The sequence below is a fragment of the Salmo trutta genome, chromosome 11 (assembly GCF_901001165.1).
Source record: "Salmo trutta chromosome 11, fSalTru1.1, whole genome shotgun sequence".
Classification (NCBI taxonomy): Eukaryota; Metazoa; Chordata; class Actinopteri; order Salmoniformes; family Salmonidae; genus Salmo; species Salmo trutta.
In genome coordinates, this window is record NC_042967.1 from 21401331 (window position 1) to 21418428 (window position 17098).

The following is a 17098-nucleotide window of genomic DNA, read 5'->3' on the forward strand; positions in this document are numbered from 1 at the left end:
CATGTAAGTACAGTGTGAATCCAATTGGCACAATATCCGCTGATGTGATCAACTGATGCCACCACACTCGGGTTTCTTTTATGAACTGGTTTCACTTAATATCCATTCAGTCAATTCAAGAAATAAACAGAAATTCCTATTCAACATTGTTTCTCATAGACAAATTCCAATTTCAACATTCTCATTACATAGACAAGCTTTGAGGAAAATGTATTTCAGTTTATTCACTGTATTGAATGGAATTGACCCTAACCCTAGTGCAAAATCCCTTTCTTAAAGGTCCAGTCCTACAAGAACCTGGCCCTGGCTGATGCTGCCCCCTAGTGGTAGAATGTGAGCAGTGGGAATAGACTATGGATTCGTCCTAATCTCCTTTCCTCCCGACAAGTTTAAAAAGCATTCGATTGGTTTAGGCATAGGCTATAGAACAAGTTCCCATACCAGATATTTCCTTTCCAATCAAAGAAGGGAAGTGAACAAGTGCACACTACAGGAGAAGGGAGATATTGGCACGCACTCTTTGGCAAAATCCACATATCTACCTCCATTCCTAACATCATTACACTGCATTCCATACTAAATTATTATTTTTATGACAATTACAAAATACATTTATGCGATTGAATGTAGCAGAAAAATGGTTTGATAGCATTTCTGTTGTGAATGTTAGTTAAAAAGTAAACAGCAATATGACGTAGATGGAGAAAGTAAACCGCATAGTAGGTCAATTTGCCCAACAACTAAAGCGTTCTTCTCCGCTGTTTTGGTGCCCTGGATACCACACTTTGAACAGCGTGAAGCGAACCAGTACACATGCGCAGATACTGTGTATGACTGCGAAGTGTTGCATCTCGTTAATCTCAACATCTCCAGTGCTACTCGTGCCATTGTCATTTCGCTGAGTCTACCTGAATGTGTTATATATTCCTTGTGCCAAAATTAATTGAAGAGGGAGGTCTGGATAGGACTTCATGGCAGCCATACAGAGGGAGTTTGGGAGCGGGTTGATGGCACCAGTGGTGGAAAAAGTATCGAATTGTCATAAGCCTACTTGAGTAAAAATAAAGATACCTTAATAGAAAATGACTCAAGTAAAAGTGAAAGTCACCCAGTAAAATACTACTTGAGTAAAAGTAAAAAAGTATTTGATTTTAAATATACTTAAGTATCAAAAGTGAATATAATTGCTCAAATATTCTTAAACCCGCCAGGGCCTTGGTCACTGATCCATCTGGAGCTGTATTATTTGGAATAAACGTACAGCAATGACCCCCCCACCATTCTACAAAACCCTGCCATTCTCTGCCAATAACATATCGAGAGCCGACCTATTTTGCCAAGTCATGAGGGAGGTGGGGGATAACTGGTCAGAGATTCCCTTTACTGCATCTCTAGTCTGGTTCACGAATCGCTGTTGGTTATAATTAATCCAATCCACATTTTTATTTATCGTCACCCACCAAAAGAACGTAGTGGTAAAACCGTCCCCTATTTGATTCATAGCTTTGTATTCATCTGGAACTCCCCTGAGGATGCCAATAGCATCCATCTAGACAGGGCTACATCCATCCTGGTCAAAACTCCTCCTATGTCTACGGTTGCCTCCCATATATGGCCTCTGATGACCAATTCTTAACTGGTTTGACCAATTACACCGGGGCGCATTTACCTAACCACCCTTTTGGTAGTGTCTGTCGTATGTGTCCTTTATTGGTACAAGCCCACCACACATCTGTTACAGGAGCTGTAAGGTTCAGGATCTTCTCCTGTGTCTCTGAACCTAAGTCGGTCACATTAACTACTGTTTTACAACCATGGAAGTTTCCCACATTTCGAGTGCCATTCAAATGTTTATAACTACTGGTCCTTGACCATCGGTATGGGGAGTCGCTTCTCGTTTAGTCACTACCTCTGCTGAAATCTTAGTTTCAGGTGTTAATTTATTCTGATAAACCAGAATGATTGTCCAGACTATGATGCAACTCAGGGTCCCCCATATTCCCAAAAACCGCCAACCCTCTCCTGTTCTTAGCATGTCTGCTAGGAACCACCCCATACTCACACCTCTACGAGTGCACACAGTGATGATAGGTCTGGGTAGGAAATCTTCGTTAATAAGGAGGTAACCCCCGGACCCTGTTGGTTCTTGGTTCTGCTCCCTAACTTGTATGCGGTCCTACCTTTTTGCAGTGAGTAACGTAGACCCAAGTGGCTCTCTCCGCTATTCTAATGGCAAAAGTGGTGGTTAATAAAACCTGGTATGGACCTTCCCAGCGAGGCTGCTTCCAGTCTTTTCTCCTCTTGGATTGAATCCACACCCAGTCTCCTGGTTGGATTGAGTAAATCACCTTTTTCTGTAATTCACCTATGGGACACAAAATAGTTATACACTATTTCTTGCGTGTGTGTATTTGCAAACCCTAAGGTAAAAACAAACAAAAACTTGCCAGGCCTTTTCAATTTGGTAGTTTACGGCCTCTGTCTCACTCACTCTCCCCAAGATTATAGCCCCAGGAAACATTCCAAAGAGAGACAATGAAATTCCCATTTTGCCAGAAAGAAAAAAAATCGAGAAAGAGGCCCGAGTTCCCGACTTGGACTTACGAGTTAGATGACCGTTCAAAACGTATTTTCCCAGTCAGAGCTAATTTTTTTCCAATGTCCCTGTTGTCTTGAACTCACTGAAGTTTGAGATTTCCCAGTTCCGAATTTCCAGTTGTTTTGAACTTGGCAGAAGTCATGCTGGATTGACAGCATTGTCAATGTTTTCAACCTTTTCTGGCCCATGTTGTTGCATGTGTGTTTATCCTATTAAGGTTTTAAAAGAGACCCTTAAACCCAGACTTGGACCACACACCCTCTCCACTGAATAGCAGGATAGTGATTGCTATGCAACACTTGCTGTTAGCCACTGATTCCTTCTAAACCACTCATTGTTGAATTTGTGATTCCCAACTTGTTGTGTAATGTTTATGTCCAATGGCCGATGAGCACCGATGTGTTTTATCTATAATTTCTCTTCATATGACAAGGATTGAAAAGGATTTGCCAGTAGATTGTTGACTTGATTCATGATCACTGCTTGCCTAGCTTGCTAGCTAAGATTTTGAAAGTATGATGTTGACATGATCAGTCTAATCAAAGCTACGTGATTTGAAGTCATTTTATCTGTGGCCAATGACCTTGAGCCTTCTTGGATGGGCACTTCTAATGTAAATCTATGGCAGCACCCAAGGGGCTTGAATTTTCGAGCTCTCCCTGTAGATTTTGCGGCGACGTAGTGTCCTATGAGTGACAGAACACTGAGCCAATCACGGCACAACTAGAGAGCCTTACCAACCCCTTAAGAATATGACAAGGCAGAAAATGATAACATCTGGTGAAATGGAGAAAATACGTCTTCGAGAGGTGAAAACGGATCCATCCAACTGTGATATATTGGTTAGTAAATAATACAAACGTAGCAAAATGTACTGAATTTTAATGTAAGATTGGAGTAACGTGTGTTTTAAAGTCTAAACACCCCCACATGATGTTTCAACATCAGGATATCCATTATCTTATTTGTCCAAACAATAATAATAAATAATAATAATAATAATAAATACTAAACTCACATAGCTCTGATCTCTTTAAAGTCATGAATACATCTTTCAATGTAGTTACAAATAGAAACAAAAACAGGTTCAGCCTAACACAGTGAAAACCAGTTCAACTCCATAAGATATGGGGTTACATTAGCTATTATAATTAGACTATGGGGTGAACGGTTTTTCACACATCCAGTAATTTGAAGTACATGGTGCAGCCTTCCAACTCTTCAGTGGGTCTGATGCCGTCTGTGAGATCTCCACACAAACCCCCTTGTCACTCAAAATATTTGGTTCCCTTCCATCCAATAGCTATAAACAACACACAGAATCAGAGTTGAAAATCATCCAATACAACATAGAGAATATTAACCTAGTCCCCAGGCTCAGTTGTTACCATTCTACATAGAGAATCAGATAGTTAACCTAGTCCCCAGGCTCAGTTGTTACCATTCTACATAGAGAATCAGACAGTTAACCTAGTCCCCAGGATCAGTTGTTACCATTCTACATAGAGAATCAGACAGTTAACCTAGTCCCCAGGATCAGTTGTTACCATTCTACATAGAGAATCAGACAGTTAACCTAGTCCCCAGGCTCAGTTGTTACCATTCTACAGAGAGAATCAGACAGTTAACCTAGTCCCCAGGATCAGTTGTTACCATTCTACATAGAGAATCAGACAGTTAACCTAGTCCCCAGGATCAGTTGTTACCATTCTACATAGAGAATCAGACAGTTAACCTAGTCCCCAGGATCAGTTGTTACCATTCTACATAGAGAATCAGACAGTTAACCTAGTCCCCAGGATCAGTTGTTACCATTCTACATAGAGAATCAGACAGTTAACCTAGTCCCCAGGCTCAGTTGTTACCATTCTACATAGAGAATCAAACAGTTAACCTAGTCCCCAGGATCAGTTGTTACCATTCTATATAGAGAATCAGATAGTTAACTTAGGCCCCAGGATCAGTTGTTACCATTCTACAGAGAGAATCAGACAGTTAACCTAGTCCCCAGGATCAGTTGTTACCATTCTACATAGAGAATCAGACAGTTAACCTAGTCCCCAGGATCAGTTGTTACCATTCTACATAGAGAATCAAACAGTTAACCTAGTCCCCAGGATCAGTTGTTACCATTCTACATAGAGAATCAGACAGTTAACCTAGTCCCCAGGATCAGTTGTTACCATTCTACATAGAGAATCAGACAGTTAACCTAGTCCCCAGGATCAGTTGTTACCATTCTACATAGAGAATCAGACAGTTAACCTAGTCCCCAGGATCAGTTGTTACCATTCTACATAGAGATCAGACAGTTAACCTAGTCCCCAGGATCAGTTGTTACCATTCTACATAGAGAATCAGACAGTTAACCTAGTCCCCAGGATCAGTTGTTACCATTCTACAGAGTGGGAGAGAGAGCTAGCTGAGGATGAGATTATCTGACTGTAAAAAGTAATTTATTACAACAGAGAAAAAAGAGTGTTAAAGTCCTCCAGAACCTGTTCCCCTTACGTGGTGTTAAATGGTGTGTTGTCAACCCACTTCCAGATTCCGTATTCTTTATATATACCAATCCAGACATTCTTCTTAAATCCATGGATAAATATCTATAATTTAATTGTGGAAGCAAAACAATGGTCAATAGTTAATCTCCACAGCAGAGAAACACTTTTACATTTTATAAATAATAGTAGTAGTAGTAGTAGTATAATGTACTCTGCCTGGTCACTAGAATACAAGGGGATTTAGGATGCTTGAAAAGGTCCTGAGTACTTCCATATATTCCTTCCTCAGTGCTCAAAAAAACAATACAAAACTGTTGCAGAACACTGGTGCAAAGTCATGATGCTCGAGGGGAAGCGTGCTCAGACCGCACAGACCAAGCACTCTGCTCCACGGCAGTTCACAATGCTCTAGCAAGCAGGGAGAGTACTTGATTGAAACAGAGTGTTGTGTTTAATCATTTTCATTTTAATCCTTTCCCCAACCCATAGCCCAAACCTTAACCCCTAACCATAACCCTTTGAATTGTTTTGGTTTTAACCCTGTAACCACACAGAATTAACCCTGTAACCACACAGAATTAACCTTGTAACTACACAGAATTAACATTGTAACTACACAAAATGAACACTGTTACCACACAGAATTAACCCTGTAACCACGCAGAATTAACACTGTAACCACGCAGAATTAACACTGTAACCACACAGAATTAACACTGTAACCACGCAGAATTAACCCTTTAACCATGCAGAATTAACCCTGTCACCACACAGAATTAACCCTGTAGCCATGCTGAATTAACCCTGTAACCACTCAGAATTAACCCTGTAGCCACGCAGAATTAACCCTGTAACCACATGGAATGAATGCGTCAAAAATAGACTTTCATCCAGATTAGGTCGAATTCCGAAGTGAAACCATTAGATCAAGTTGCAGCCTTAGTGTCACGTTTGTCGTATGTAGTAGACCAAGGCACGGCGGGTTGAGTGCTCATATTCAACTTTATTTAGAGACACGTACCAAAACGAACGAACGACAAAACAGTCTTGCAGGCTAAACACACAGCTATGCAAAGAACAACTTCCCACAAAGGGACAGGTGAAACAAGGCTACCTAAGTATAACTCTCAATCAGCAACAACGATGTACAGCTGTTCCTGATTGAGAGCCATACCAGGCCAACACAAAGAAATACACAACATAGAAAACCATAGAAATACAAAACAAGAACATTACCCAAAAACCCCGGAACACATAAATCAAACACCCCTCTTACATAAATACATATTCCATAAAACCCCGAACCACATAAAACAAACACCCCCCTGCCACGTCCTGACCAAACTACAATAACAAATAACCCTTTACTGGTCAGGACGCGACACTTAGCTACTATACTGTAGTATAATTAGAGATATCATCTCAAGCACACTTGCTTTGCTGACAGGAAGTATATTTTATAAATTGACAGTGACATGAACATTAGTGATACAATTGGTTACACATGTTGAATACTAGTCAGAGAAGTAGATCATAAGAATAATAATAATAATGAAAAAGTAGTATTATAGTATTACTAATGTATTATCTATTACCTGTTCTTCTCTGCTGTTTATAATAACCAACTCTCCACCCATTGCTCTGCACGCCTTCTGACCTCCCCCGCCTGTGTCCATCGTGGAGGAGACAAAGTAACAGCTGGTGCCAAACTTCCACCATCCATCCAGACAGGGTTTCTCTGAGATAAACACAACAGAACAGCAGGCATTTAACCTCTATGGGCTAGGTGGCACCAAATCGTCCCACCTACGTAACAGCCAGTTGAATCCTGTGGCGCGATTTTCAAAATTTTGAAATGCTATTACTTCAATTTCTCAAACATATGACTATTTTACAGCTATTTAAAGACAAGACTCTCGTTAATCTAACCACACTGTCCGATTTCAAAAAGGCTTTACAACGAAAGCAAAACATTAGATTATGTCAGCAGAGTACCCAGCCAGAAATAATCAGACACCCATTTTTCAAGCTAGCATATAATGTCACAAAAACCCAAACCACAGCTAAATACAGCACTAAGCTTTGATGATCTTCATCAGATGACACACCTAGGACATTATGTTATACAATACATGCATGTCTGTTCAATCAAGTTCATATTTATATCAAAAAACAGCTTTTTACATTAGCATGTGACGTTCAGAAAAAGCATACCCCCTGCAAACTTCCGGGGAATTTACTAACAATTTACTAAATTACTCACGATAAACGTTCACAAAAAGCATAACAATTATTTTAAGAATTATAGATACAGAACTCCTCTATGCACTCGATATGTCCGATTTTAAAATAGCTTTTCGGATGAAGCACATTTTGCAATATTCTAAGTACATAGCCCAGCCATCACGGGCTAGCTATTTAGACACCCGGCAAGTTTAGCCTTCATCAAAATCATATTTCCTATAAGAAAAATGGTCTTACCTTTCCTGTTCTTCGTCAGAATGCACTCCCAGGACTTCTACTTCAATAACAAATGTAGATTTGGTCCCAAATAATCCATCGTTATGTTCCATCAGCGACGTTTTGTTCGTGCGTTCTAGACACTATCAGAATGGTAAATCACGGTCGTGCGCATGGCGCATAACGTGACAAATAATGTCTAAATATTCCATTACCGTACTTCGAAGCATGTCAACCGCTGTTTAAAATCAATTTTTATGCAATTTATCTCGTAGAAAAGCGATAATATTCCGACCGGGAATCTGCCTGTCTGTAAACAGAGGGAAAAACCGAAAGACGGGGGCGGGGCAGGTCACGCGCCTAAGCCTTTGTCCTCTGATAGACCACTTAGCAAAAGCTCTCGTGTGTTTCAGCCAGGGCTTTGAATTACGTCATTCAGGTTTTTCCCGGGCTCTGAGACCCCATTGGAGACGTGGGAAGTGTCACGTAACAGCAGAGATCCTGAGTTTTTGGAAGAGATGTCAAAGAAAGCAAATAAATGGTCAAACAGGCCACTTCCTGTAAAGGAATCTCTCAGGTTTTTGCCTGCCAAATGAGTTCTGTTATACTCACAGACACCATTCAAACAGTTTTAGAAACTTTAGGGTGTTTTCTATCCATATATAATAAGTATATGCATATTCTAGTTACTGGGTAGGATTAGTAACCAGATTAAATCGGGTACATTTTTTATCCGGCCGTGTAAATACTGCCCCCTAGCCCCAACAGGTTAAAAGTCTACAAATATATTGTATCTCTTCTAAGTAAGAAATAAAATTGTACTTTTAAATTAAGAAAATTAAAGACTGCAGTCACCATAGAACCTAAGCCTGTTCTGTAACTGGTCTCTCTCAGTGGTCGTGGTATTTAGACTATTCTGTAGCTGGTCTCTCTCATAGGCCGTGGTATTTAGACTGTTCTGTAACTGGTCTCTCTCAGTGGTCCTGGTATTTAGACTGTTTTGTAACTGGTCTTTCTCTGCGGTCCTGGTATTTAGATTATTCTGCAACTGGTCTTTCTCCTTAGTTTTTGTTGTGAGACTGTTCTGTAGCTGGTTTTTCTCTGCGGTCCTCGTATTTAGATTATTCTGTAACTGGTCTCTCTCCCGAGTTATTGTGGTGAGATTATTCTGCAACTGGTCTTTCTCCTTAGTTTTTGTTGTGAGACTGTTCTGTAGCAGATTTTTCTCTGTGGTCCTGATGTTTAGACTATTCTGCAACTGGTCTCTCTCTTTAGTCCTTGAGTTAAGACTATTCTGTAATTGCTCCCTTTCAGAAGTCATAACTTTAAGACTATTTTGCTGCTGGTCCCTGTCTTTGGTCCTTGTGGTGAGACTATTCTGTAGCTGGTCTCTCTCTTCAGTCAGGGTGTTGTAACTGTTCTGTAGCTCATCTCTCTCTTTAGTCAAGGTGTTGTAACTGCTCTGTAGCTGGTCTCCCTCTTTTGTCAAGTTATTATAACTGGTTGGTTGCTGATCTCCTTCTTTAGTCAGAAGCCTGTAACTGGTCTGTTGGTCTCTCTCTGTTGAGCAGTGATGATCAATGACACCGTCTGTAAAAGGGAAAAGTTGATCAATTATTCAAATATGTGTAACTATCACACCATTGAAGTTTACAAAACAACATTATAAACTTACAGTAGACAGACAGGCCTATGATCCCAGCCAATAGGAGAACACACAGCAGCCCCAGACACACGGCAGCAACTCCAGAGGGTCTCTTCCACCACTGAAAATGTGCTGAATCACAGGGAAATATCATGTAAGAGCTTTGAACTCTCTCTGGTAATGTTAAAATACTTATATCATCCAGGATGTTAAGGAACAAAAGCTGTGTGCTTGTACTTGAATTGATACCTGAAAATGTAACACTGGGCTTGTTGGGAGACGTGTCATCATCAATGTCCATGGTCTGCATTGTTGGATTCTCCACCTGTGTTTGTATAGATTGTCTCTTACATTTCTAAAAGTCAAATGCTATATTTCTCTGTTACTTCAGCTCTAGTGTAGGTTTGTATCTGTATCTTATGTATCATCAAGTCAAATACTTGAGGTCACTTGACTTAGCTTACCCAGTACAAAGGACAAAATAGGATAGTCCCAAGCGCAAACTCTACCCAACTAGCAACACATGCACAGTGGTCAAGCTAAATCAAGCACACTTCAGTATTTGACATACATAGTTATGTACTTTTGCCCAGCTACGGTTCACCTGCTTCGTCCCCCAGAGACACTAACATAATACATAAGAATCAGACAATAAACACACCTCATAAAATGATGATATCTGGTGTAAAATGGAAAATAAATCTTACCACAGTCTTTGAGAGTTGAAAACGGATGCATCCAAAATGTTATATTGGTTTGTTAAGACGAACTTAACGAGATGTACTGAGTGAGGATGAAAAGTAAGATCGGAGTAACGTGTCCACATGTTTTTTTTTATAGTCTGAATGACCCCACCTTTCGTGTCAACATCAGCATATCCTTTAAATTATTTGTCCAAACAATTATGAACTAATGTACCACTGGCTGGTAAGTTCAGATACAACTTAAGATGTGGTTAACAGGCAGTAAGTAGAGCTCAAGTCAAACTGAAAGTTCAAGTTAAAGAATGCTGCAAGGAAGTGTTTCATATCCCCTCTCTCTCAGGCGCATGAGCTATAGGGGTCAAAGGTAAACTTTAGGTTCAAATGAATGGTTGAATGTTCAGCTACTCCAGAATTCTAAAGCTTGGAACACTTGGAAGGCTGAATATCAAAATGTGTCTATACCTTATTTAACCTATTGTAGGGTTGATTGCTTAATTTATAGCAACTTGGTAGCCTATTCTAGGGTTGTTAGCTTAATTTAGAGTTGCTCGTTAGCGTAATTTACATTTCTGGTGGGTTGATTTGTATCTAAAAGCGGGAGCCCTGCCAGTAAGGACGGTGAGCAACTCTGCTGTCTCACTGTCCAAATCATTTTGGAGAGCCACCTGCCTGCTGAATGTTGTTGCTAACTGGTTAGCTAGCCTGTTGTAGAGCCACCTGCCTGCTGAATGTTATTGCTAACTGGTTAGTTAGCCTGTTGTAGAGCCACCTGCCTGCTGAATATTGTTGCTAACTGGGTAGCTAGCCTGTTGTAGAGCCACCTGCCTGCTGAGTGCTTGTTGCTAACTGGGTAGCTAGCTTGTTGTAGAGCCACCTGCCTGCTGAGTGCTTGTTGCTAACTGGGTAGCTAGCATGTTGTAGAGCCACCTGCCCTGCTGAGTGCTTGTTGCTAACTGGGTAGCTAGCCTGTTGTAGAGCCACCTGCCCTGCTGAGTGCTTGTTGCTAAATGGGTAGCTAGCCTGTTGTCAGGCCTTGTAGGTCCTGCTGTAGGTCAACCAAGATCATGTGGTTTACAAGAAACTGTATAGGACTATAAGAAGTCACATGGTACCACTGTGGAGTGTTGGGTGGATTCCTTCTTAATACCCCGACACAGCTCCTCCACTTCTCCTTTTCTCACACCAAACTTTCATATTTTCATCTTTCACTTTCCTCTCTTTTTCACTCTAGTTTCTGTAGAATATTTATATGTTTGTAAATCTAAAGAAAGTGCTGCATCAGCAGACTCAAGCCAGGGCCCATATTTATCAAACGTCTCAGCGCAGGAGTACTGATCTAGGATCTGTTTATCCATTTTGATCATAATGAATAAGGTCATGTGGACAGGAAGGACTTGATCCCAGGTCAGTATTCCTGAGATGGTTCATCTCTAGATCTGCATTTGATTTGCATTGAGTCCAGGTTTGGGTTTATTTCACTGAAGAAAATTCCCTGCACTGTCATTCACACAGACCACATTATTTCACAAAATATTTATTTGAAAGTACGGTACAGACACATTTTGGCATTGAGCTTTTCAGGTTTTCTAACTTTAGGGACTTTTGGAGTAGCAGAATATTCAACCATTCATAACCCCAGGTTTGGTGCTTGAGAGACGGGGTTGTGAAACACTTCAGTGCCGCAGTCTAAAACTTGAACTTTCAGTTGGACTTGAGCTTGACTGTAAACTTTAGTTGTACTTTCTGCCTTTTTCCAACCACCAACACATGTTGTTGCCACATGTTGTATCTGAACCTACCAGATTGTGGTACATTAGTTCATTATTGTTTGGTCTATCTTAATAATGCTCCATCACTACTATTGTGTTGTTTGTCTTAACAACAAGCCAATGTAACATATATGGATGAATGCATTTTCACTCTCAAAGACCTTGATAAGATTTATGTTCCTCATTTCACATGATATGATAATTTAATGGATTGTCTGATTGTTATGTAATGTGTTTGTGGTTCTGGGGGACTGAGCAGGGGGTGATAAAATAACATGCCAGTGGAATTGAAAGAAAGTAATCCAACTAGAGCGATGCAGACCATGGATATTGATGATGACACCTATGCTGACAAGCCCAGAAAAATGTTTCAATGCAAGTCCAGACAAACGTATAGACAGATGTATAGTGTGGTGGTTAATTTCTGTATTACCAAATGAGGAGAGACAAACTTAACACACACCAGCCAGAGTTATACTTAAACTACATCTTTAATGATAAGAGCTTTGCAATAGCAATGACTTTCAACAATTCCCTATTTCTAATGAACCGTTGAGAGTGACAACACAATGGCTACTGAGCTCTTTTATAACCAAGATGCACCCCTTTCAACCTACATGATGAACAACAGATACATAGAATGGTCACAAGGTTAAGATTTGTATGAAAGATATCTATAATACATAGCAGACAGCATCTGCTATGTCAACAGTTTTCATTGTATAGACCAGTGTCTGGCCCTCCTACTCCAAACTGGAACCGTCTCTTCCTGGTACGGTATAGAACAGAACCATTAACTCATGCTCTGGAATGCTCTTTAGGTTTTATCACCCAAAGACATCGTAAATCTCCTCTGTCAGTGCTATCTCATAGAGGCCCATCCTCAGTAAAACACACACAATAGTTAACAGAATACTTTATTCTGTCGAATAAAACAACCATTATAATGCAATACATGCATTATAACATAATCTTGCAATTTCCATGACAATAGACAGAAACACACACAGACACTTTCTCATTTCATAAGTAGAATGAACACATATACAACGGCTGTCATTTAAATATATTGATATCTGTAAAAACTAAATGAAAACAGTTTTTGGTTAAATTGTTATCACACCATAATGGTAAATATTGATATTTCAACATGCTATACATGACGTCAGAGCTCAGGGTCTCACAGATCTGTATGGATTTTGACAGACAGCTGTTCTGAAATTGACCCCAATCGTGCATTCTGCTTATTAAATGGATCTAAATTTCCCATTTGAGTCTTATGTACCATTTCCAAGATAGTTTTTTGTACATTTTATAAAAGTACAGCCTCAAAATTTCAAAATGGTATATCATACACTGCAGTTGAGGGACACATTAGGAAGTTATGCTTATTTGATATGTGATAAACTTGTTATTCCACCTTGTAGACAAGTACCAGAAAATATTTATAATTTGATTAAAGATGTATGTATGCTGTACTATTAAGATATATATAATTTGATTAAAGATGTATGTTGCACTACTAAGTGTTGTAATGTACTAATACTATAGTAACACCAGTGTTTCACTTCTAAATGGTGTCAGTTAAATGTTGACAAAGCACAGTTTGAAAAAAAGACAGAATGAACAGATAGACACTAATGATGTATATAAACCCTGTATTGCTGATTCTATGTATTGGCCAATGAGAGACTTTGAAGCCACCGGTCAGCCATACTGGCACTCCTCAGTAGGAGCAGTCTACATAGGAATTAATGGAGTTAAACAGTATTTCTATTTTTTATTTCAAGGACCTAATTACATGTATTTAAGTATTTCTTTGTTGTAGTGGGAACAGTAACATTAGTACTCTCAAATACATTTTAAGGTATGTTTTTATATAGATGAGTTAGCTAACAACTTCACAAAAACAATGGCCGTGCTTCCATGGGAAAGAGGTCAGACTATAGTCTTCCTAAAGAGCATGAAGAAAGGCCAATACACACTGTTCCTATTGGACGGTTGAGTAATTCAGAGATTCTAGAAAACATTGTCTTTTTAGCACACTTGTCTCTGGAGGAAAAAGGCAACATTGTTGCACTGCTTTAAAAATATCAGGGTTTATTCTCAGATGTACCAACTCAGACACATCTACTGAAGCATGACATTGATGTTGTGGACTCTGCCCCAATCAAACAACATGTCTATTGAGTGAACCCTGAAAAGAGAGAGAAGCTCCACAGTGAGGTAGAGTTCATGTTTGAGCACGGCATTGCAGAACACGACAACAGTTCGTGGAATTCATCCTGTATATATTCGGATGGGTCTCTGCTGTTTTGTTCCGATTTTTGGAAACTCATTGCTGTTAGTAAGTCTGACTCGTACCCTTTTCCCAGGGTCGATGATTGTGTGGACAGTGTTGGCGCAGCTAAATACGTTAGAGAGTAGGGGATATTAGCAGGTCCCTCTAACTCAAAGATTTGTCTGCTTTTGTCACTCCTGATGGTTTGTTTTCCTACCTTCGTCTTCTGTTCAGGTTATGAAATGCTAAGACCCTTTTGGTCTCTGCACCGGTGCCAGCTGCTGCGGATTTCATCGTCCATTTGCTTTGTACACTGATGCCAGCAATGTAGGAACTGGGGCTGTGCTCCTACAGAAAGACGATAACAATGTTGAGCACACTGTGGGGTACTTTTCAAAGAAATGGGCCTCACATCAAAAACATTACTAGACTATCGAGAAAGAGATGTTTATATTGGTACTGGCTCTTCAGCATATCAAGGTTTATGTATTGTTCTCTACCCCTATGGTGGTCTACACCTATCATAACCCTCTACCACTATGGTGGTCTATACCTATCATAAACCTCTACCACTATGGTGGTCTATACCCATCATAACCCTCTACCACCTTGGTGGTCTATACCCATCATAACCCTCTATCACTATGGTGGTCTATACCATCATAACCCTCTACCACTATGGTGGTCTATACCTATCATTATCCTCTACCACTATGGTGGTCTATACCCATCATAACCCTCTACCACCTTGGTGGTCTATACCCATCATAACCCTCTATCACTATGGTGGTCTATACCATCATAACCCTCTACCACTATGGTGGTCTATACCTATCATAAACCTCTACCACTATGGTGGTCTATACCCATCATAACCCTCTACCACCTTGGTGGTCTATACCCATCATAACCCTCTACCACTGTGGTGGTCTATACCATCATAACCCTCTACCACTATGGTGGTCTATACCCATCATAACCATCTACCACTATGGTGGTCTATACCCATCATAACCCTCTACCACTATGGTGGTCTATACTCATCATAACCCTCTACCACTATGGTGGTCTATACCCATCATAACCCTCTACCACTATGGTGGTCTATACCCATCATAACCCTCTACAACTATGGTGGTCTATACCCATCCTAACCCTCTACCACTATGGTGGTCTATACCCATCCTAACCCTCTACCACTATGGTGGTCTATACCCATCATAACCCTCTAACACTATGGTGGTCTATACCATCATAACCCTCTACCACCTTGGTGGTCTATACCCATCATAACCCTCTACCACTATGGTGGTCTATACCCATCATAACCCTCTACCACTATGGTGGTCTATACCCATCATAACCCTCTACCACTATGGTGGTCTATACCCATCATAACCCTCTACCACTATGGTGGTCTATACCCATCATAACCCTCTACCACTATGGTGGTCTATACCCATCATAACCCTCTACCACTATGGTGGTCTATACCCATCATAACCCTCTACCACTATGGTGGTCTATACCATCATAACCCTCTACCACTATGGTGGTCTATACCATCATAGCCCTCTACCACTATGGTGGTCTATACCCATCATAACCCTCTACCACTATGGTGGTCTATACCCATCCTAACCATCTACCACTATGGTGGTCTATACCCATCATAACCATCTACCACTATGGTGGTCTATACCATCATAACCATCTACCACTATGGTGGTCTATACCATCATAACCCTCTACCACTTTGGTGGTCTATGCCCATCATAACCCTCTACCACTATGGTGTTCTATACCCATCATAACCCTCTACCACTATGGTGGTCTATGCCCATCATAACCCTCTACCACTATGGTGGTCTATACCGATCATAACCCTCTACCACTATGGTGGTCTATACCCATCATAACCCTCTACCACTATGGTGGTCTATACGCATCTTAACCCTCTCGTTTTCCTGTAAAAGATTAGCTCCACGAACCGCTGACTCCTTTGCTGCATTCTCATATTGCAGGAGTTTCCCCTTGAAGTCATACATGTCTGTGTTAAGGACAAAATGGTTACTGATTGTATTTCAAGGGTGTTCAGTCAATAAGTTTTCTGTTTTGTGTTTAGTCAGTGTGTAGCCCTGGCTCACAATCTCAAAACTTCTGAGTTTAATGCAACTATATCATCTGTTTTGTCTTGTTTTTAAGTGTTGACAGCCAGTAGACACCATGTTTATATTGAAGGAGGTTAAGCATTTAAGTTGATCATATTGTGAGCTGAAGTAGATTTCTGTTTGTTCTGGGCAAACTTGTTTTGAGGTGGAAGGTGTTACAGGCTTTGTTTTTTTCAATTTCTATTTTGAGGTTGGACGGTTGCCATGGATTACCATGGATTTTGTTGTTAAACAAACCCATCTGTTTTATATTTTCATGTTCATTTAATATAATTGTAAAGTATGCATTAAGGTGTCTAAAATAATATACTTGAATTAAGGTGTTTAATATAATATACTTGCATTAAGGTGTCTAATATAATATACTTGTATTAAGGTGTCTAATATAATATACTTGTATTAAGGTGTCTAATTGAATATACTTGCATTAAGGTGTAATATAACATACTTGCATTAAAACCTCTTTGGGCTAGGGGGCAGTATTTTCACGTCCGGATGAAACGCGTGCCCAAAGTAAACTGCCTGTTACTCAGTCCCAGATGCTATAATATGCATATAATTGGTAGATTTGTATAGAAAACACTCTAAAGTTTCTAAAACTGTTAAGATAATGTCTGTGAGTATAACAGAACTGAAATGGCAGGCGAAACCCAGAGGAGGTAGTATGTACATGTAGGTAGAGTTATTAAAATGAATATGCATAGATGATAGCAACAGAGAGTAACAGCGATGTAAAGAGGGGGGGGGGGCAATGCAAATGGTCTGGGTAGCCATTTGATTAGATGTTCAGGAGTCTTATGGCTTGGGGATAGAAGCTGTTTAGAAGTCTCTTGGACCTAGACTTGGCGCTCCAGTACCGCTTGCCATGCAGTAGCAGAGAGAACAGTCTATGACTAGGGTGGCTGGAGTCTTTGACAATTGTTAGGGCCTTCCTCTGACACCGCCTGGTATAAAGGTCCTGGATG

At 40.2% G+C, this 17098-nt stretch overlaps 2 long non-coding RNA genes across 2 annotated transcripts; both read right to left on the bottom strand.

Annotated features, from left to right (window-relative positions):
* Nucleotides 1-3879: 3879 nt before the first annotated feature.
* Nucleotides 3880-8720, bottom strand: LOC115202471 (uncharacterized). The gene is made up of 4 exons (XR_003879990.1): nucleotides 8419-8720; nucleotides 6699-6841; nucleotides 5111-5205; nucleotides 3880-3902 (listed from the first exon to the last, which is right to left on the bottom strand). It is a non-coding gene; the product is annotated as an uncharacterized LOC115202471 (long non-coding RNA).
* Nucleotides 8721-8737: 17 nt separating this feature from the next.
* LOC115202469 (uncharacterized) lies at nucleotides 8738-10018 on the bottom strand. Its single transcript, XR_003879985.1, has 3 exons — nucleotides 9916-10018; nucleotides 9458-9533; nucleotides 8738-9340 (listed from the first exon to the last, which is right to left on the bottom strand). It is a non-coding gene; the product is annotated as an uncharacterized LOC115202469 (long non-coding RNA).
* Nucleotides 10019-17098: the final 7080 nt, after the last annotated feature.